Source organism: Phascolarctos cinereus, unplaced genomic scaffold, assembly GCF_003287225.1.
Source record: "Phascolarctos cinereus isolate Bilbo 61053 unplaced genomic scaffold, phaCin_HiC Scaffold_3;HRSCAF=262, whole genome shotgun sequence".
Lineage (NCBI taxonomy): Eukaryota > Metazoa > Chordata > Mammalia > Diprotodontia > Phascolarctidae > Phascolarctos > Phascolarctos cinereus.
Genome location: NW_027555736.1, coordinates 87,015,642 through 87,026,687, shown reverse-complemented (window position 1 = coordinate 87,026,687; position 11,046 = coordinate 87,015,642). Strand labels below are relative to the sequence as shown.

The 11,046-nt window shown below is 40.1% G+C and overlaps 1 long non-coding RNA gene across 1 annotated transcript in view; it reads left to right on the top strand.

The window, feature by feature from the left end:
* The first annotated feature begins 1,231 nt into the window (after positions 1–1,231).
* LOC110209583 (uncharacterized) overlaps positions 1,232–11,046 on the top strand; it is a 40,295-nt gene continuing 30,480 nt past the window's right edge. Inside the window, exon 1 of the long non-coding RNA XR_002324866.2 lies at positions 1,232–1,435. This is a non-coding gene — a long non-coding RNA (uncharacterized LOC110209583). The remainder of the gene's footprint in view (positions 1,436–11,046) is intronic.

Here is an 11,046-nt window from a genome sequence, read left to right as displayed (position 1 = left end):
CCATCTCTGAGGCAGTCTGGAAGATATATTTGCCTGTGTGTGTGTGTGTATGTGTGTGTGTGTATGTGTGTGTGTGTGTGTGTTGTGTGTGTGTGTGTGATGTGTGTGGAGTGTGTGTATATGATAGTGTATAAGTGTATGTGTGTGCAACTGACTGTGTGTGAGTACAAAAGTACGAGTATGTGAGAGTATGTCGTGAACATAACTGTGAGTGTGACTGTGAATGTGTGTGTTTGTGTGAGTCTATGTGAGGATGATTGTGACCATGAATATGTGTGTAAAAGAGTGTGGATGTGAGTGGATGTGGATGTGTGCATGAGTATGGCTATAAGCATAACAGTGAATGTGTTTGAGTGTGAGAGTATGTGTATGTGAGTATGAGGTTGTATATATGATAGTGTGTGTGTATGTGAGAATATGAGTGTGACTGCGTATAAGCGTATATATGTATATAAGAATGTGAGTATGAGACTGAGTGTGTGTGTGTATAAGAGTGTGTGAATGTATGTGTATGTGAGCATGACGGTAAGTGTGACTGAATATGTTTGAGTGTGAGTATGAGAGTGTGTATATGATAGTGTATAAGTATATGTGTGTATGACTGACTGTGTATGAGTACAAAAGTCTGAGTGAGTGTGTGAGTGTGTTGTGAACATGACTGTGAATGTAACTGTGAATATGTGTGCTTGTGAGAGAGTCTGTGTATGAGTGTGTGAGTCTATGTGAATATGATGGTGACCGTGAATATGTGTGTGAAAGAGTGTGGATGTGAGTGGATGTGGATGTGTGCATGAGTATGGCTACAAGCGTAACAGTGAATGTGTTTGAGTGTGAGAGTATGTGTATGTGAGTATGAGGTTGTATATATGATAGTGTGTGTGTATGTGAGAATATGAGTGTGACTGTGTATATAAGTGTGTATATGAATATGAGAATGTGATCATGAGACTGAGTGTGTGTGCGTGTGTGTGTGTGTGTGCCTGTAGGGTGGGAAAGGGGAATCCAGCAAACTACATAAAGAATTATTTATAGGGTATATAGTTTGGGTGTGGTGAAAAGAGTTCACATCATTGAAGGTTAAACCCATCTGTCAGAGTAAAGTGCATTATACACAGCTCTCTGTAAATCATATACGGTTTTGAGGCAGAGTTTGGCTGCATTTAAAATCCTGCCCCATAAGGGAGTGTTAAGTATGCCTGGGGATACAGCATCTTGCCTGCCTGAAGAGCTGGGCAGCTAATAATTCACAGGCATGTGTGTGATATAACAGGCCCCTTCGGCTCTGACCCAGCAATCAATCAACAGGCATTTATGAGTCACCTACCGGGGGTTCGACACTGTCCTGAGCTCTTGCTTCAAAGTCAAAAGCAAAATGAGTCCCTGCATTGGAGGAGCTTACCAACTCTCTATGTACTAGGAGCTTACATGCACATGTGTAAGTATATACACAATAGAGATGAGGGAATTCTGGAGGAGGAGATTGGGAAAAGAGGGAAACGGGACAGAATTCATGTAGATCAAAGGGTTCTTAACTTGGGTCTGTGGATTTTTTTAATATTCTGATAATTATACTTCAGTATAATTGGTTTCTTTTGTAAACTCTGTATTTTTTTTTATGCATTTAAAAACGTTATTCTGAGAAAGGGTCCATAGACCATCAGAATGAGGACCCAAGGGGTCCATAGACCACCAGAATGACTGCCCAAGGGGTCCATGACACACACAAAATATTCATGGACCCCTGGTTAATATAGTGTAGATGAAGGTCCTTGCCCTGAGTCCTTACTGGGACTGAAAGCCTTCTCCTCAAATCACCAAGAAAGTCAAGTCCAAGCGAAAGATCATTCATTTAGAGACAGCAGGGACCTCGGAAGCCACCTGGTCCCAACCCTTCATTTTACAGATCAACCAACACTCCCCAAAGTGAGGTGACTTGCCCAGTGTCACGCAGGCAATTAATTTGAAGAATTTTGGCTCTACTGACAGCTCTTGCCTATCACCCTATACCACCTCCAGAATAAGGAAACTCACTTCCTACCTCTTTCTCCTGCAAAAAAGAGTAGATTGGGTTCAAGCCCCCAAAGACGTGGCTCGTCAAATAACCTACTAGTCCTGTGTCTGGGTAACAGAAGGTGGAATGTAAAGTCTTGTTGTTATTCTGGAAAGAGTCCATTACCCTCTGATAATCCACTTATTGTACTGGAATAATTAAATAGTGACAGGAGTCTTTTAAGCAATCTTCTAATTACTAGTATATAAACCTGAATTACACCCCCTAAATCCCAATTTATGCTACAGTATTCTTCTGGGAGCTAAGGGCAGCCAGGAAGGAGAAGAAGCTGAAAATAATAATTTCTCTTCAAGAGTAATGAGGGAGTGAGTGTTAGCATAGACAGAATAAGGACACCATGTTGTCCTTTGGATAAACAAAACAGTCATGTTATGTGTGTCTTGGAAAGGCCACTGTAGGTGCAACCTCATTGAATGTGAATTTATTTTTACCTTAGAATCATAGATTTAGAGCAGGAAGGCACGACAGAAGTCTCCTCCCCTGCATTTTACAAATGAGGAAACTGAGGTTGATGTTTCCCCAGGGTAATAAGTGGCAAAGCACAGTTTCAATCCCAGGTCCTCTGACTCCATTTCCCATGCTCTTTACACTGGACCCCTCAGCTAGAAATAAAGGCATTTCTAATCTCTATGTGAAACAGAACAGGCAAATTCCCATGATGTCAGGTTGAGTCGTAATCCAGGGTGTGGCTAACAGTTCCCTAATAATTCTAATTCCCTTGGAAAATGGTGAACAATTCCATAAATGTGGGTTACAGCTGCAGCCATGATAAGCAATTCTTGTGCTTGAGGCAGATAGCATGAAAATCATCCTCAAATCCATTTTCTGGTTTAAAGTAGAAAGCCCTTGAGCATCGTTCTAGACAAGGCCTAACTCAGGTTGGTGGGATGGCTTAGGTTTAGTACTGGAATGACGTTTTCAGAAGAACTCTGGTCTAACTTAACTTCTCCCGTCTTGTCCATTTGAAGATGATTTTTTTAATCCAAATGTAAACTTTACAATTTTCCCTATTAAATCTCACCATGTTAAATCTGACTCATTGTTCTAACCAGTGAAAATCTTTTGGGATCCAAATTTGTCATCCATTCACTTTCCCTCCCAGCTTTGCATCTTCTGCAAATTAGATAATACTGTCATCCATACCTTCATTCAAGCAATTGAGGGGAAAAAAAGTATTAAAGACTGTGGGGTCAAACTGAGAGAGAGATCTCTGGGATCTCTACTAATGACCTTGCTGCAAACTGAATGGACCCACTAAAGACTACTCCTAGGATCTGGAAATTCAACCAGTTCCTAACCAACTTAACTATATTTTCATCTAGCTCACATCCCTCTATTTTCCACGAGTGTTAACCAGAGATGCTTTATGAAAACAAAAAAAAAGGCAGGATATGATCTCAAAGAACTTACAGTATAGAGAGAAATAAGTTAAAAACCTGTTTAAAAAAAGAAGCTAATTACACATTAGGACAGTATATGCCAAGTATCAATCAAGAGGCAGACATTAGAACCAAAGGAGGTTCAGGAGATCCTATCTTCATGGTATGATCATAAAATGCTTCACAAAGGAGATGAGATTGGATTTTTTTAAGCATAAGGAGTGTCCTTCTGTAACAGATAAAGTTTTAGACCCTAAAAGTTAAAGGCATCAATGAGTAATATTTTTAATCAAGGGGGGATAAGTGTATGTCTTTAGCTGACACGATGAGAACGAATATTTTGGGGGAGGATCTAAATAGAGCTGTGGGTTGGAAAATGTCCAGGCCTGCCGCTGGATATAAAGCTCTGGAGGAAGGCAAAGTTCTCAGAAAGTTCCCCTGTTTTGTCTAAACAGGACTTTCTGCATAAATATTCCTTCTCTCTAACTTCTGGGTGCTGGTTATAACTTCATTCCATGCTGCACCAGGCACACTCTGGAGAGAACATTGGCCAGACAAATTGTTTGCCTATAGTTTCTCAATGGAGTGGGGGTATATATCTAGAAAGATCAATTCATTGTTTTTGCTCGCAAGCACTCAAAGATAAGCTTTACCATCCTCTATAAGGCCTTCACTTTGAGACCCCTTGATAGCATTCTCCAATTTTTTCAATTACCTTGCAGTAGTACCCTTCTACTTCTGGTGAATTCTTCCTGCTATTTCCATTTTTAGAGACCAAGGACTACCATCCATCTTTCCTCTTCTGGCTCTGCTTCTTATTCTTGGAACTCCCCACAGCACCTCATCTGCCTTCTCACACTGGAAATTTCCTCAGCATCTGGGGCCTTCTCATCTTGGAAATACCTCTGTCCCAGTGGCCCCTTTTTCCCATTGGTGATTTCCACCCAGAACCTCCATTTTGAGGAAGGGCCTAGGGCAGCCATCCTTCTTTCCTCTCCCTGCTCTGCTTCTGACTCTTCATATTCACCATCATGCAGGAATCTCCTCTCACCCATGTTCCTTTTTAGCTCCTCTTTTAGGTATCATCTCCCCTACTAGAACGTAAGCTCCTTGAGGGAAGATGTTGAATTTTTTGGTTGTTGTGTTTCTATCTCCAATATTCAACTCAGTACCTAGCGCATGGTAAATGTTTAACAAATGCTTGTTGACTTGACCTTTCTATTCTGAATGGTTTTGAATTTGGTTCCAAGAAGGAATATCCAAGGCTGTTGATTTCATTTTTTATTTTTCCTGATAGAAAGGTTAGGCCCAGGTAAAGCACCAGAGGAGCTTTTAAAAAATCATCCTCTCATCATTTTTAAATGCAATCTATCAAAGAACCCTAGAATGTGAGAGATAGAGACATCTTAGACATTATTTAACCCAGAGTACTCATTTTCCAGAGAAGAAGACTCAAAGTAGTCAATGATTTCCCCAAAGTGTTACTAGAGTAAGTTAGCTGCAGAGCTGGAGTGGGAATCATAACTTGGACTAGGCAATTTGGGTGCTGTCCTGAATCACTGAAATTTATCGCGTCTTTACAATGTTTAAACTTTTCAGTAAAAACAATTGATCTTAGGACTTTTTTGTTTTAAGCAATAATAATTAGTTAAAACTAAAAGCTACCAAATGGTTGGGTTTTTTCCACCCAAATCCTAGATGAGTTCCTTCTTAGCCTACTCCCCTCAGTCCATATCTGATAAGTAATGACTTCATGGCATTACAGGGCTTCTACCTAATGATGCAGGTGTTCTAGGATCTCCAACTTCCCTGAAAAGAATATACTGTAATTCACTGCCTCCAAAAAGTTAATTTGAGGGCCATTTTGTGAAACTTACCTGGCTCCATATGTGCTAATCTTTTGACTTCTAATCCAACACTCTTTGCACAGGCTGCCTCCATGTTGCTTGTCACCCACTTGACAAACTTCTTTGAAAACAGGTACAAATTCCACTCTCATCTGTGTCTAACAGATCATAGAGGGCTTAAATCTGTAAAATGTACAAAGAATTTCTGAACAGTCCATACTTTGCTTTTGGCATACAATAGAAAAAGAGTTTGTAAACATACTAGACTTCTCAAATGGCAGAAATGGATGAAGTAGGTGTGCCAGGGCAATGAGTGGAGAGAAGAGAGGGAAGGAAAGTCATGTAAGGATTGATTCAGCCAATGACTATTTCATAGAATCATAGATAGAACATCTGAACTGGGAAGAACCTGAGATTATATCTCACCCAATATCTCATTTTACAGATAAGGAAACTGAGGCTTGAGAGATGTTAAAATGATTCCTCCAATGGCATACAAAGAATTCACAGGAGATACAGGACTAGAATCTAAATCTCTTGACTCTTAGAACAGTGTTCTTTCCAATTCACCAGACTGCTATGTACAAAGTATAGTGCTCTTTTAGGAAGGTTGGAGGGGAGACAGCTTTCACAGAGAGGGAGTATTCATTTTGAAAGATCTGTGCTTTCGTCAATGTGGACACTCCTCTTCTCAATGTAGCTCACAACTCTTCTCATCTTAAGCAATTCTTGCATGTGTCTTCCCATAAATGCTCAAGAGAGGATCTATCCACAAACTGTAGCCCTTCCTGTGATTCATTTGCTCTTTCCAGGCTAGCACTAGGGTTATTCATTTGTAACTGCTTACTCTCACTTGAGGTCCAATCCTTCTTTTCTGTTCATATGTGTCTTTCACAATGTCTTTTACTTCATTACTCATGGGCAAGTAATCTATGGTGATATTCTCTAACCTGCTTATTATCTACTATATACATTTCCACAGCCCTTTGGGCTGATATTCAGACAGTCACTGAACAAAACTATCTCTGCAGTTACATTTATCCTGAAATCTTAAATGATCTAAATGTGGGAGATATGTGGGCAGGGGAGTTACAAATACATATTAATATGAAATTCTTGCCCTCAGCGAGTTTACAATAAAGATAGGAAGAAATGATAGGTCCATCTGAAAACAATTACACTCATTATCCTCAAGTAGCATGTGATAAATGTCATATAAGTGATGCAGATGATAAAGGTTAAAGGAATTGGAAGGTATCAGTTCTTCCCAGATTTCAGATGAGACTTCAAAGAAGATGTGGAATTTGAATCTGGAATAAAGGATAATTTGGGATAATTTTCTTCTGAGATTATTTCTATATCAAGTATTCCTAATACCTTAGTAATAATTGCTGGCATAAATTAAGACTTAGAAAGTGTTCACAAAAAAAAAACTAGTGACGTATGTACCAGAGAGATTACTAGCCCCATTTTACAAATGAGAAAACTGAGGTTCAGAAAGATTTAATGATTTGTCCATGAGCACTTAGCACTTAGCTAGTAAGCATCAACAAACCCCTGATTTCAAAACCGTTGCTCTGTTCACTATACCAGAACCCCTGTCTTAAAACTAAAAGCAAACCATCATCAAATAATGTTTTCAATCAAGTGGATAAGTACCTGCCATTATCTGATGCTATTAATGGCCATTTCCCTGGAGAGGCATCATCTAATAGAAACTGTAGGTTAGAAAATGCCCAATCCTGCCCCTTGGACAAGGACTAAAGAAAAGCAAAGTCCTCAAAAAGTCCCTGGGGGGGGGGGTGGAGAGAGAGAGAGAGAGAGAGAGAGAGAGAGAGAGAGAAGGAAGAAGAAGAAGAAGAAGAAGAAGAAGAAGAGGAAGAAGAGGAAGGAAGGAAGGAAGGAAGGAAGGAAGGAAGGAAGGAAGGAAGGAAGGAAGGAAGGAAGGAAGGAAGGAAGGAAGGAAGGAAGGAAGGAAGGAAGGAAGGAAGGAAGGAAGGAAGGAAACAAAGAAAAATGTTTCAGAGAAACCTGGGAAGGCTTGTATGAACTGACACAGGGTGAAGTGTGCAGAACCAGACCACTTTTTATAATAACAACACTATGAAGAAAAACAACTTTCAAGGATTTAAGAACTATAAGCAAGACAATAAATAACCCAGCCACGTTTCCAATGAACTGACGATAAGCATGCTACCCATCTCCCAGTAGAGAGGTGATGCAGAATAAACATTTACTTTCAGATGCAGCCAGCAACATGAATCTGTTTTACTTAACTATATTTGTTACAAGGAATTTGTTTTTTGTTTCTTTTTTTTTAATTTGGGATGTGGGAAGGTGGAAGAGGGCAACTAGTTATTTAAAAAAGACAAAAACAAAACTTTTTTTTAAAAAGAGGACCATTGAAGATTTTTATAAAAAAATCACAAAAGAGCTCAAAAAGAAAGCCAGAAGAAAACAAACAGGACAATTTTGCAAGTTAAACATTGAACTGATTATATATTTAAAAGAAAATGCAAGATGTATGTCATAAAGAGTTACAGTTTTATGTACAATCTTTTATTCTATTCTACTTTGTATATAGAAATTTCCATTTTTATTTGGTGCTTTTAAAGTTCAGAACTGTTTTCAAAAAGGAAAACAATCCTTTGATCTGTCTAAACAAGACTTTCTTCATAAATGTTTAATCTACTTATATCCCAGTTGCTAGTTATATCTTCATTCCATCTTGCTACAAACACACCCTGAAGATGGTATCAGCTAGGCAACTACTTGGCTGTTTTTCTAAATGGAAGTATGTGCTTAGGGAAGGCGAGGAAGCCAGGGAGCAAGATTAAATACTTAGAAAGATCAACTCCTTGTATTTATTTACAACCACCTAGAGATAAGCTTGTGGCTACCATTCTCTAAAGGATAAAGCCTTTACAACTTAATTTAAGACTTTCCAAATTTACCTAATTATTCCCAATGCAATTTGATTCCATTCAACAAGCATTTATTAGACACCTATTATTTGTAAGGCAATAATGGTAGGCATCAGGGATGAAAAAAACAAACAAAAAAAAGGATACAGTCTCTACCCTGAAAGACCTTACATTACAGCAGATTGGTAAAAAATATAGTATTTTGAGGAGAGAAAACATTAACTGAGAGTGAGGGAGAATCTCAGGAGGTTTCCCAAAGGAAGTGACATCTAAACTTAGCCTCAAAGGAACATATGGATTATGAGAGATAGCAATGAAGAAAGAATACATTCCAGACATAGGACACATTCTTTACCAAGACCCCAGAGGCAGAAGATAAAATATCCAGTTGGAGAACAGCTAGTTTCCTAGTTTGACTAGAAAAGAGAGTCCATGCAGGGAAGTTATGTGATGTAAGATTGGATTAAGAGGTGAATGCCCTAAAACACCAGACTGAGATGAAATATTTGACATTAGAGGCAATAGAATCAGAGACCTCTTTCCCCTGGGTCCAAAGCACAACTCAGAGTCAAGAATACCGTCCACTTGAAGGCTAACTTGTGGGTGTATTTTTCATCTCTTGTCCTCGTCAGAAAGGGCTGAGTAAGTGGTGAACAGCATGAGTCCTGGGGACCCAATCAACAGGCATTTCTGGCCCATTGAACCAGCTTATACCCCTGGTCCACCTCCACCCCCAGATTCCCAGTGTTTGTAATTAGAGAAACTGTGGACACTGACACAGCTGTACTGTTATCAAATAATCATGGATTGTAGGAGCTCCAGTCATTTTGTTTTTCCCCCATAACTTGGCCTAGAATTCCTACCTCCAATGCCCCTAGTCATTGTTATTCAGAGTTGCAGCCCACCAAAGGGAAAATTCTTTCTTCCAGCTACATTTCAACACACTGTCATTCCTACATGGCTCAGCCCTAACCCAAACCAGTGTCTAGTCCGCTTTTCCATCTTGTCCAGCAATACCCTGAAGAACCACACATGCCCATCTTTAAACTTCCCTATGTTTTCGGTCTCTCTTTTATTCCCTTTTTCCATGCTCAAGCATTCACCAGAATACCTCTCATCACAGAACACTCACTCCAGTACTGCTTGTTCCTTTCCTCATGTACACGCTAAGGCCAGGAAGAGGAATCAACATATTCCTCACACCACAATCCCACCTGCAGACCCTCTCCAGGCTGTGATATCACTCTTCCTTTATAGTTCCCTTCATTCATTTATTCTTCCTTTCCATTGAACACCTGCCTTTACTTATACCTGGAAACTTAAATCTAAACATCAAGGTCTCCTCAAACATCCCAGATTCCCATTTCATCAACTCCTTAATTCCCACAATTTGCACTGCCATGACACTTCACTAACCCAAAGGTTGGTAACGCCTTGACTGTGCTATATCCATCATCCTGAACTCTGAGCAAACAATACCATAGGCCTCCAGGATACCTGCCAATTTCCCCCACAATAGGTCCTCCCCAGGGATAATATGGAGGAAGAGCACCCACAAATGTCAGCAAGTCATCTTGGAAGTAATTGGGTTCATGTAGATGCCCAGGATGCTATAGACATGGCACATAGGCACCTACTAGCGTGGCGGCTCCTAGGGAGGAGGCAAACAAAAATGATGAAGTAAGTGCCTGGAACATTTACTCTTTAAGAACTGTGAAAAAACAATGTTTAATGTACATCACAGTATCACAAACTGAGGTAGAAGAGGCCATCAAGTCCTCATTTTATAGATATTTTATAGATGAGAAATCCAAGGCTCTGAGAAGTTATACTACTAATAAGTCACAGAGAAGAGATTTGAACTCAGCTCTTCTATCTCCAAATCCAGCACTCTTTTCCCCTGTGAAATTTTCAAGGAATATACATTTTTCCTGACTAGTGGAAAACATCAGGTTCTGTCTACAGAACCATACCCAGTCATTCTTTCTAAAGCACTAGACCTCAAGTCAGAGAATCAGGTTCGAATCCTGGTTCTGTCACTTGCCAACTGTGCGACCTTGGGAAAGGTCATACCTCTCTCTGCCTCAGTTTCTTCACATAGAAAATGAGGGGGTTTGATGAAATCAGGAGTGAGGGACCTGCAGCCTCAAGGCCACATGTGGCCCTCTAGGTCCTCAAATGCAATCCTTTGACTGAATCCAAACTTCACAGAATAATTCCTTTCATTAAGGGGATTTTATTAAGGGAGACTAAATAATCTCCAAGGTTCCTTCCAGCTCTCAATCTCGTATGCTATGAAGTTTCTCTTTCCTTCTCCCTCTCTGCTTTCTGTGACTGAAGAAGGAAGAAACTAGTTCTCACCTGAAAGCATGCCTGGAAACAGGAGGGGTTCAGAAATGGTGATTAGCACTTAGCGTTCAGCCTCAGTGTCTGGCACACAGTAGGAGCTTAACAAATGTTTCTAGGCTGATTAGAAGTGGGGTGGGGAAAGAATGAAAAAGAACTCCAGGACTCTGTACTCATTTTGTACAAGGAGAATCATCCCAAAAGATTGGACGATACTCTAAATTTGTTCTCATCCTACCTAAGAAACTGGTTCATCAGGGGACTATGGTACAGAGCTGGGAGTACCATGAGGAACATAATGAAGAAGGAGAAAAAGGGGGGGGGAAGTGCCATATGATCCTCTGCCCACTTGGATTAGGGAAAAGGGAGTGAGCCAAGACAGGATCTGGGGGAAGAGGTAACTTCCACCAGCAGAACTCTCACTTACAGGACTATAAGGGACCCTAGGTATTTACATCCATCTTTGGGACTAGTGGTTG